The sequence below is a fragment of the Myotis davidii genome, unplaced genomic scaffold (genome assembly GCF_000327345.1).
Source record: "Myotis davidii unplaced genomic scaffold, ASM32734v1 scaffold1510, whole genome shotgun sequence".
NCBI classification, from domain to species: domain Eukaryota; kingdom Metazoa; phylum Chordata; class Mammalia; order Chiroptera; family Vespertilionidae; genus Myotis; species Myotis davidii.
In genome coordinates, this window is record NW_006281920.1 from 62,725 (window position 1) to 73,768 (window position 11,044).

At 42.7% G+C, this 11,044-nt stretch overlaps 1 long non-coding RNA gene across 1 annotated transcript; it reads left to right on the plus strand.

Annotated features, from left to right (window-relative positions):
* Positions 1-9,229: 9,229 nt before the first annotated feature.
* On the plus strand, positions 9,230-10,614 carry LOC107182446. Its single transcript, XR_001513162.1, has 3 exons — positions 9,230-9,462; positions 9,548-9,952; positions 10,587-10,614. It is a non-coding gene; the product is annotated as an uncharacterized LOC107182446 (long non-coding RNA).
* The last annotated feature ends 430 nt before the right edge of the window (positions 10,615-11,044 follow it).

Genomic DNA, 11,044 nt, shown 5'->3' on the forward strand with positions numbered 1-11,044 from the left:
CTTATTCTGCTATGTTACATCAGAATTGTTTTTTGTAATGAAGCCTGAAATTTAAGAATTTATAGGATGCAGCTGGCTAAAGAATGGAAATTAATTATATAGCCCATCTAGCTAAGTATCCAGAGAGATATAATAATTAATAGAACCCCAAACTAAACTGTAATGTTGTGCTAAGATTCCAATCTTATAGTCAACATTTATATACACAAAAGAAAGACTAGAAGGAAGATTCCTAAATCTAATAAAAATTATAAACTAAAACCTCACAATAAACATGCTACTGAGCAGAGACACTAGAAAGTGAGTATTAAGCAATCAGTAAATCCTATATAATAAAAGCCTAACACGCAAATTGACCAAACAGTGGAACAACCAGTGGAACAACCAGTCGCTATGATGTGCACTGACCACCAGGGGGCAGACACTCAATTCAGGAGCTTCCCCCAGCCTGCAGGCCCCAGGCCAGCCAAGGTGGGTGCCAGTGGGGTCCCCCCAATCTCCCTGCTGGTCACCCCAGAGTTTGGCCCTGATCACTGACCAGGACTAGGGACCCTGCCCATGCACGAATTTCATGTACCAGGCCTCTAGTGATTAAATAATTGTACATATATACTACAGAATACTATTCAGCCATTAAAGAAAAACGAGGTAGATCTGTATGTAATGATGCAGAAATATATTTAAGATAGATGGTGCAACTGAAAAGAGTCACAGGGTAATATAATATAAAATAAAATTTCATTTTCTTTAAGAATGAAGATTTCTTTAACATGCATAACTAAATATGAACATCCATTTACCCTTGATCTGAAAACCTATTTTATCTTTGAGCTCTCATTCACATTGAATGAGAGCAAAATAAGTAGAATTCTACTTCCTTTAGCTTCAAAAGAAGAGAAACCTATATCACAATTTAATTGTGGGTGGGGTCATGGCAGGAGGTAATCTTGTACTATAGGGATTGCAAATAGCTCATTTTCACCAGAACTAAAGAAAATAGAGTCCATATTCCTATTGCTAAAGCAAAAAGTTCCCAGTTGAATGGAACACAGGGGCTCTTCTAGGAGAAACAAATAAATAAAAAAGAAGATAATGAGGCCGAAACCTCATTATCAGTGGATAGAGCGTCGGCCTGCGGACTGAAAGGTCCCAGGTTCGATTCTGGTCAAGGGCATGTACCTGGGTTGCGCACATTTCCCCAGTGGGGTATGTGCAAGAGGCAGCTGATCGATGTTTCTCTCTCATCGATGTTTCTAACTCTCTATCTCTATCTCTCTCCTTTCCTCTCTGTAAAAAATCAATAAAATATATTTTTTAAAAAAAGAAGATAATGAGGCTTTGATGTGAAGGGATAAAGAGGATTTTTTTAAAAATATATTTTATTGATTTTTTACAGAGAGGAAGGGAGAGGGATAGAGAGTTAGAAACATTGATGAGAGAGAAGCATGAATCAGCTGCCTCCTGCACACCCCCTACTGAGGATGTGTCCGCAACCAAGTTATATGCCCTTGACCAGAATTGAACCTGGGACCCTTAAGTCTGTAGGCCAATGCTCTATCCATTGAGCCAAACCAGTTAGGGCGATAAAGAGGATTTTTAAGAAGGCAAGGGATTCTGAGGTGTCAGAAGAGAGAGGGACATACAATGCCAAAGCCCTTGATGCAAGAATGGGATTAAGAATGGGCAAGTGGTCTGAGGGGCAGCTGCTAAGGACACAGTTTAAGTGCCCAAGAGCCAACTTAGATCATGGCCTTCACCATTCTCCAGACCTCTCTCCAGGTGAGTCTCCAGAAAGTTGACCTCCCATGAAGCATGTTCCAGATCAATGTTCAGACTTCATGTAAGTTACTACTCTGCAGCAAGAACCCTGCAGCTCTCAGCCCAGCTTGAATATATCACCTTATTGTGCCTTCAGGAAACTCAAGGCCAGATGATATCTTGGGCACTTGGGATGGTTAGGAGTTTCTCTAGAAACTATATACCTAGAAGAGCAGACAGGTGGACATCAGAATTGAGTACATTAAAGTCTAATGAGCCATCCTTCTCACCAATGCTACAGTTTGCCATCTTTTAGAAAAAAAATTTCCTAGAAAATGAGAAAAATATTATTTTTGAACAAATATATACATACAAGAGGCCTGGTGCACAAAATGCGTGCACTGGGGGAGGGAGTTCCTCAGCCAGGCCTACGCCCTCTCACAGTCCGGGACCCCTCGCTCCTTACTGCCCGCCTGCTCACTGCTCCTTAGTGCTGCCCCAGAAGCAGGAGAGGCTCCCGCCACCACCGCTGTCCTCACCAGCTGTGAGCCCAGCTTCTGGCTGAGCAGCGCTCCTCCTGTGGGAGCACACTGACCACCAGGGGGCAGCCCCTGCATTGAGCATCTTCCCCCTGGTGGTCAGTGTGCATTATAGTGGCCGGTCATTCTGGTTGTTCTGCCATAAGGGTCGCTTAGGCTTTTATTAGATAGATTTTATTAATAAAAAGAAAAAAGAGTTCTGGCTGGTGGCATGTCCGACATAGGGGTTAGGATTGTGGGTGATTTTTATTCTCTGTATTTTCCAAATGTTCTGTAATTTCAATGTATTTCTTTTATAATCAGAAAAAATTTTTTGAAACAAATAAGTAGAATTCAATTTCCTTTAGCTTAAAAAGAAGAGAAACTCACACCACAATTTAATGTAGGAAACTTATCTCAAAACATATGCATGAGTACACTTAGTAATGTATAGTGCAAAATGTGTTTCCAAGCTGAGTTGTCACAGTCTGGAAAGAACACAAATTTAGTTCAAGAATTTAATGAAAATAGACATCTATAGAATGAGTGAATGGAATAAGCAATGGATCCCTAGATGGAAAACAATAATCAGATTTATTAAGTGGGAGGGGAGGGTCTCAGTGGACTTAGAAATAAGGTTATTGGGGTGATATCTTGCTTTTTGTTTTGACCAAGTCATGATGAAATGGGGAAGAAAACTTTTCAGGATCTGCATTTTATCCAAATATACCCTGTGAATTAGCAGATACCCGACTGTTTATCAGAAATACTGCTTTCTAAATATACTAGAGGTCTAGTGCACAACATTTGTGCACTGGGGAAGGGTCCCTCAGCCTGGCCTGCACCCTCTCGCAGTCTGGGACCTCTCCGGGGGGATGTCCACCAGCCAACTTAGGGTACTTAGTGTTGCCGCTGCGTTCACTGTGGTGAGCCCAGCTTCTGGCTGGGCAGCGCTCCCCCTGTGGGAGCACACTGACCAACCGGGGGGCAGCTCTACCATTGAGCATCTGTCCCCTGGTGGTCAGTGCACATCATAGTATATTAGGGTTTTATTATATAGGATGTTCCAAAATTATGAGATCAATAGTTAACCTTCAAAAGAGCTTTGGAAAGACCCTTTCCTCTCTTCTCAGCTTTTCCTCCAGGCCACCTCTCCTCAGTGCTTCAGCCTTTCCCCTCACAGGGGAGGTCCTGGCTTGAACTACGGACTTCCCGGTGTACTGTTCCTATCTGCCTTCCCCAAGCCACAGGAGCACTGTCAGAGCTATGGGAAGCATTGGGCAATCTGTCCTTCAAAGGTAAAACAATTTTGGAAGAATATATCATCATTGATAAAATGTATGGGCCCAAATTTTCAGTTTTCTGCCCTCCACTCACAAGATGGCAGTGCTCTCTTTCAAACGACTCCCCTGAGTGGGTGGGAGGGGTTTGAGTTTGAGGTAAAACCCAACGACACTTGTTTTTCTGTTGGCGGAATAGCCGAATTGCTATTTCCCTTTCAGTGTGCGTGAGTGTGTGTGTGTGTGTGTGTGTGTGTGTGTGCTCATGCACATGCATGCTCTCACACACCTGCTGAGGAAAGAAGAGCGTGCCAGTTCAAAAAGGAAAAGGAAAAGCTCAGGGCAGTGAATCACATTTTGCTCCAAAAAACAAACCCTGGACTGAAGGATGGAGAAGTGGCCACAAGCTTCACTGGCCATCTTATGGCTTCAACTGAGCTGTGAGTAGCCCTACTAGCAAGGGTCAGAGACAACCAGGAAAACGGGATTGATCCTCCAAAAATTAAGAGAGAAAAGTGGAGCTTGTTTTGACTTATCTGGGGACACCTATGGTTTTAATGAAGAGTAATTATGATCTCTGAGAGACTTGCCCTGACATCACCCTCTCTGGCTAACTTTCATTTGTTGCTTTTTTCTGAACAGGGGTGTACAGCGATGACAAGGTACTACAGAGCCCCCCATCCCTGGATGTCCACGAGGGAGACAATGCAACTCTCCACTGCCGTTACGAAGTGGCTAGCTTCCAAGGCCTATATTGGTATAAACAGAAAGAGAAAGCTACCATATTTCTGTGTAGGCTAATTACAAGTGATTTTGATTCAGGAAAAATAAAAGGCACCATAGACAAGACAGAACGTCTCAGCACCCTGCATATCACAGCCACCCAGATGGAAGACTCAGCTACCTACCTCTGTGCACTGGAGGCACAGTGCTCTCTAGTCACCTGCAGCCAGTACCAAAATGCTACAGCTGAGCATCCTGCAACTGTTAGATGGAGAACTTGCTAAATTGGTCATGCGCTCATGAGTAAGCTGTAAGGAAGCATCAGACAGACTGACAAACCTCAGTGGGAAGGTGATGGGTGGGCGGGGGGTGGTAAGGGGGAGAAGAGGTCAACCAAAGGACTTTTATGCATGCATATAAGCATAACCAATACACACAGACATTAGGGGGGACTGACCAGACTGGCTTAGGCCCACTCCCCGTAGGGGAGGTCCGTGGGGGGAAAAGGAGACATGTAATACTATATGTAATACTTTAATCAATAAAGAAAAATATTTTTAAAAAGCTGTAAGGAAAAACAACTATTGGTCAAGATCCCCATGGCCCTGTTGACAATTACTTATGCAGTTTACTGAGTCCTAACTCAAACTGAGTCACATCACTGTATTCACCACCTTTCCTGTGCTTTCTAGGGGAGTCAGCGAGGCTAATGTTTTTAGCAGGTCACTCATATGATTCCAACTCCACGACCATGTCATTATGCCCCGTGGCAGAAAGAAAGTCCTTTTACTGGCAACTGCTATGTGCACCACCCACCATGGATTCTGCCCGACAGCATGGATGTGTTACCTGTGAAAGCAGTAAGTTCTTTTGCGGTGATGTGAGAAAAGAACTTCAAAGGCACATGGGTGGAGAAGTTTAAACCTGAGGGCAATACTTTATCGTGAATTAAGGGGAATTAATACACCCTCGGGGACCTAAAGGTCAGACAGGCTCTAAGGCACTGCCATGAGTCTTTAGTTAATCCTCCATATATCTTCTTGGTTTAGTTAAAAGAACAAAGTACCATTCAAACTATCCAATCCAAATTCCTAACTTTTCCTGGGCCTGGATTAGACCCTCTTCCCAGTAAATTCCATTGGGGTTCATGCTCTCTACCCAATCCGATTGTCCCCAGGCTAGACTCTCCCCCTCTGTTTTGTCACCCTGATGTTCAGCGTGCATGACCAAAAGTTTCATTACATCATCTAGCCCCTGATGCACATGCACCCAGTGTAGGCATTTCCTCCTCTCCCTCTGGTACTGGGCCTTGAGCACTCCCCCACCCCCATGAGATTTCATGTCCCATTCCCAGGATTAAGTCTCCTAGTTGGCAGTTTCCTGGCTGTGAATGAGTCCATTTACCAGTAAACTAGATGGGATTCTGCTCTGTTATCTGCTTCTGCTTCTCAGTTTATTAATATTATTTAGTTCCCTTTTGCTTTCTTCCTTGTATTAATAACTAGCTACCTGCAATGCCAGATGGCTAAAAAGTCCTGTTTATTTTTGGTTTTATCTTTCCACCTAGGATTGACACAGTTATAGGTAGAGTTCTGCCTGCAACTTTTCTTGCTGGACCTATTAGCAAAGAGCAAAGGGTGGAGCTCTGGTTGGTGTGGCTTAGTTGTTGGGCATTGTCCCGGATTGGAGAGGGTGCTGGCCGGGTTGAGGGGCCCGCCCCCAGGCACAAGTTTTGTGCACTGAGCCTCTAGTTTATATATGAAATAGAAGTGGGAAATCCTGTATAAGTCACCGCTTTACTACTCCCCTCTGATATCTCTCAGTCCATACTACGTATCCAGGCCTCTGGTTCTGTTTTGTTCGTCAGTTTATTTTGTTCATTAGATTCCACATACAACTGATCATATGGTATTTGTCTTTCTCTGACTGGCTTATTTTGCTTAGCATAATAATTTCAGGTCCATGCATGCTGTTCCTTCCTTTTTACAACCACATAGTATTCCATTGTATAAATACCAGTTATTTTGTTATCCACTCATCTACTGAAGGGCAACTTGAGCTGTTTCCAGAATTTAGCTATTGTAAACAACGCTGCTATGAACATAGGGGTGCATATATTCTTTCTGATTGGTGCTTCGGGTTTCTTAGGATATATTTCCCAGAAGTGGGATAACTGGATCAAACAGCAGTTCCATTTTTTATTTTTTGATAAAAAACCCTATACTATTTTCCACAGTGGCTGAACCAATCTGCATTCCCTCCAAAGTGCACTAGGGTCCCCTTTTCTCCACATCCTCACCAGCACTTGTTATTTGCTGATTTATTGATGATAGCCATCCAGGAAGGTATAAGGTAAAAAACAACAACAACAAAAAAAAAAACACAGGAAAAAAGGAAGGTGTAAGGTAAAAAACAACAACAACAACAACAAAAAAAAAAACACAGGAAAAAGAAAGAGAATGTATTTATTTTTTCATGTGAAGACCTAGGGAGGAAAGATTTGGAAGCAGACTAATGACTCTACAGGTGACCATCATTAATACACTAGGTATGTTCCTCAAAAGTTATATATAAACTGGATTTTTATCTCCCACCCTTAATTCTCAACATTTATATAGTACCAAAGCAGAAAAATAAAAATCACAGTTCCAACTCTTATTTGCTGTCAAAGTCATCCTATCCCCAGCAATGTACAGTCAACATGCCCTCCAATGTTCCCATACACAATACCTGTTAGAGACTTAATCTCCAATGTACTAAATGCATAGTGAGGTATGAGTGCCTACCTGATGACTTATTATAAATTATAAAAAATGTTTGAAATGTATTAAATTCACATCCATGCTTTCTTCATTATATACCCCATGTTAAATTCATGTCGTTGGTAAAGGAAGTCATATTATTTTATCTGCTTTTCAATCTGTTAAAACACTTCATAATTTTAGGTGTTTCTTTCACACATCGTAGGGAGGGGTCTTATGGAGGGTTCTCCCTCACAGGAAACAGTGTGGCATTCACAGCAGCTGAAGCCAGGCCTCGTGAGACTTCCTGCCTAGAGGCTGAATGCAGTGTCTGTCTGTGACAAGCTGGCACCAGGGGTTTTACCTGGATGGTCTCACTATCACTCTTGGCTGCAAGAGCTCATAAGGAGAAGAGCGGGTCCTCTTCTCCCCTAGCAGATGACTGTGTAAATTGTTATGAATTGCAACCCACGAATTCCACAAGAGAAATTTTCCTAAGGAGAAAATCCACCAACAGAAAAACAAGAAACATGAAATTCAAGGTATTGTATCCCAAATTATAAAACAACTTAAATATTCAGCCATAGGGTTGAGTCATCAATTTGCTAGTGTGTTAAAAGCAAATAAAAACTTTAAGATATGAAGATTAGAAGTGATATAATAAGCATTTATAGAGTAATATTAAGTTAAAGAAACAGAACAAGGCCACCACCCTATTCTACTAGTGTTCTTAGTCTAACTCCCATTGAAGTGACTGTGTTTTTTCCTTGAAGTTTTCCTCTAAGCAATTATGTTTGTTATTCAATGAGGTTTTTAAGGTTCTTCTTACCATCTTCTTTTTTTCTCCTTGCCTGGCGCACCAGGATCCAGAATATCCCATATCTCTTCACAGTATCACCTGAAAGTCCTCAAGAAATATACTCAAAAATTAAACGTGCCAGGCCCTGAGCTTATATCTCAAAACACATGTATATGGAACCACGACGGAAAGTCCTCTGTCATGACCAAACCTCCTTTGGAGAGTTTGAGCACTTGTCTTTGCGCTTTTTGTGAGCTGCACAAGGGGGGCGTTTACAAAACATGATTCTGCTTAGTTCAGGTGGACATGGAGCCAAATTCTGAGATGCTACAAAGGGGTCTTGGCCAAGACTCCTAAGTGACTACACAGAAAGGAAAGCCTTCTGGAATCCACTCCAGTGTCCTACACACAATGAGTATTCAATAAATGAAAGTTCAATTTTTTACTACATTGTACCTAAAGGGCTCTTTTCACAAATGCCATTTCAGGCATTGATGCCAATTAAAACTGAAGTCTCCATGACTAGCAGATCCTCCCACCCACAGCTCATCAGACCAAAAGTGCCCCTCTCCTCTGTCTAGACACAAAGCTAGTCTGCTATTTCAGGCCGTGCCCTCCTCCTGTCCTCGTTTTCTCTTTTCCTTTTCTTCTTTTTAAAAAATCATTTTGACAGGTCTAGCTAAACTTTCAAAAGAAAACATTGGTGGGACTCTTCTTTCCTTTGTTTGTTTTTTTTCAAGAAGATTCCTGAAAAATAAAAAATTTGGTAAGTCTTCCCCCAGCTGGTTCACTCTGGCTCATGGATATGAAGAGCTTACAATTTATAAGTGACTCAGCTGTTGAGGAGAGCTTCTTTTTCATTGTTTCTACTGTAATAAGAACCAAACAAATTTACATCTCAAAAGAGGAACTTCTCACCAAAATAAATACATAATTCTTATTACAAGATTAATATTAATTTGTTGTAAAAGAAAAAGAAAATGAAAAAAATAGCTATATGCCTGGCCAGTATGGCTCAGTGGTTGAGTGTTGACCTATGAACCAAGAGATCACTGGTTAGATTCCCAGTCAGGGCACGTGCCAGGCTTGCAGTCTCAATCCCAGGTGGGTAACATGAGGGAGGCAGCCAATGAATGTATCTCTCTCATCCAGTTTCCTCTTTGTCTCCCTCTCTCTTCCTTTCTCTAAAAAATGGATTAAAACATACTTTACAAGAAGAAGGTATGTGTTGAAAAATATAAACAGCTATAAGCTCAACCTACAGTAATTACCACTGTTAACTGTTTAGCATTTATACTTTACCTGTGCTCATAATAAATTAAAAAAAAAAAGTCTAGAGAGATGTGAGGCACTGACATTATTTCAAACAAAAAAAAGTGTTTCTGGAAGTCACTGAAAAAGAGTATTTCTGTTCCTTCAGGGGGAAAAAAAATCTCCTAATGTAATTCAGTTGAGCTCCTCCCATTTCTGACCTGTGAGTCATGATAAACCCTCCAGGGAGCTCCTGCTACTGACTCGATCTCCCACAGACACTGTCAGTCTGAAGCATCCACTGAGTAATGTGAGTTCATCCAGGAGGAATCCACAAGAAATGATGAATATCCAGTTTATCTTCACCTCACTCCTAGCCCTGGCCCTCTCAGGTGAGTGACCGTCCTGCATACCCAGTTGCCCTCCTGGGCCTGACAGCTAGACTGACACTTGGCTGCTGTGTGTTTTATGTTGCAGGGCCTGGGGGAGCAGACTGGATCAAACCCCAGGAGACAGAAGTGTCTGGAACAGAGGGAGAGAGTGTGAAGCTCCTTTGTAATTATGGTACCTCATCTAGAGGTACTTTTGATCTCTACTGGTTTCGACAGTACCCAAACCAGGCACTGGAATTTATTCTCTACAGAGGGTGGGGATACACTGGAAAAGGAGACGCCGAATTTGCCATAGGAAAGTTTTATTCAGACAGTTCCGCAGATACAACAAATTTGTACTTCAGAAAATTGGAGTTTGCAGACACTGCCCGGTATCACTGTGCTCTGAGAAAGCCACGCTGAGAGCTCTGCATAGAGCAGCTGTACAAGAACACCAGCGCATGGGAGGAAGGAGAATGCAGCACCCAGCATCACACGGACTTTTGTGTTGGTTTGTTTGGGAGATGCAGCAAAGTACTGAGGAGATGTTGGTTCAGGAGACTTCTGTTCTAACTATATAACAGTTATATAATTGCTAGGCAAATAAATAGCTTAAGTTTTTTAAATTGCCATTTCCTGAAATTAAAGATAATAACTCTTCAAGCTGTTACGAGGCATGGCTTTAAAGTGCATGTGCTGGATACTCAGCAAATGGGAGGTATCTTTTATTCTCTTTCTCAATAACTTCTTTCTTTGGTCTCTGGGGGCCTTTCTGTGAGTATCTGAGGATTTCTTTCCCACCACACTGGCAAAAATATTAATCATTAAAGACCTAACAATACACATGCAAGACTCAGACAAGGCCTCTTTGACCACAGACCCCTGGTCATCACGCCAGAGTCTGAAAGGTGTGCTCAGCAAGGCCAGGCACTGGAGGACAAAGGGGCCTTGAAGCCCTCCCTCATGGCTGAGCTCCCAGCCACGGGCACTTGGGATTTCTCAGGATGTGAACAAGAGCAGAGGCTCATTCTCACAAGTCTGAAGGGAAGGGGGAAAGCAAGAGGTTGTGCATTAGGTGGTGCTGAGGACAGGGAAATCGCCTCAGTGACTGTTACCTGCTCCTGAAGCAGCTCTTCCCTTTCCAGGTGGAGATGAGAGGCCAAGTGAGGTGGACCTGGGGCTGACTGCTGGAGCCAGAGGACACCTGCCACCGATTCCAATGATTCCAACCATGCTTCTCACGGACTGCCAGCATCCAGCAGACCTGTGCCAAGGCTAGCTTCTTTGTCTGCACTGATGTTAATCCGGATGCGTGGAATCTGGGGCTGACTGCTGCAGCCAGAGGACAACTGCCACCGATTCCAATGATTCCAGCCATGCTTCTCACGGACTGCCAACATCCAGCAGATCTGTGCCAAGGCTAGCTTCTTTGTCTGCACTGATGTTAATCCGGATGGAAGAGAGGAAGGAAGATTTAGAGCAGGGGTCCTCAAACCATGGCCCACGGGCCACATGCAAATACATATATTGTATGTGTTCCCATTTTGTTTTTTTAATTCAAAATAAGATATGTGCAGTGTGCATAGGAATTTGTTCATAGTTT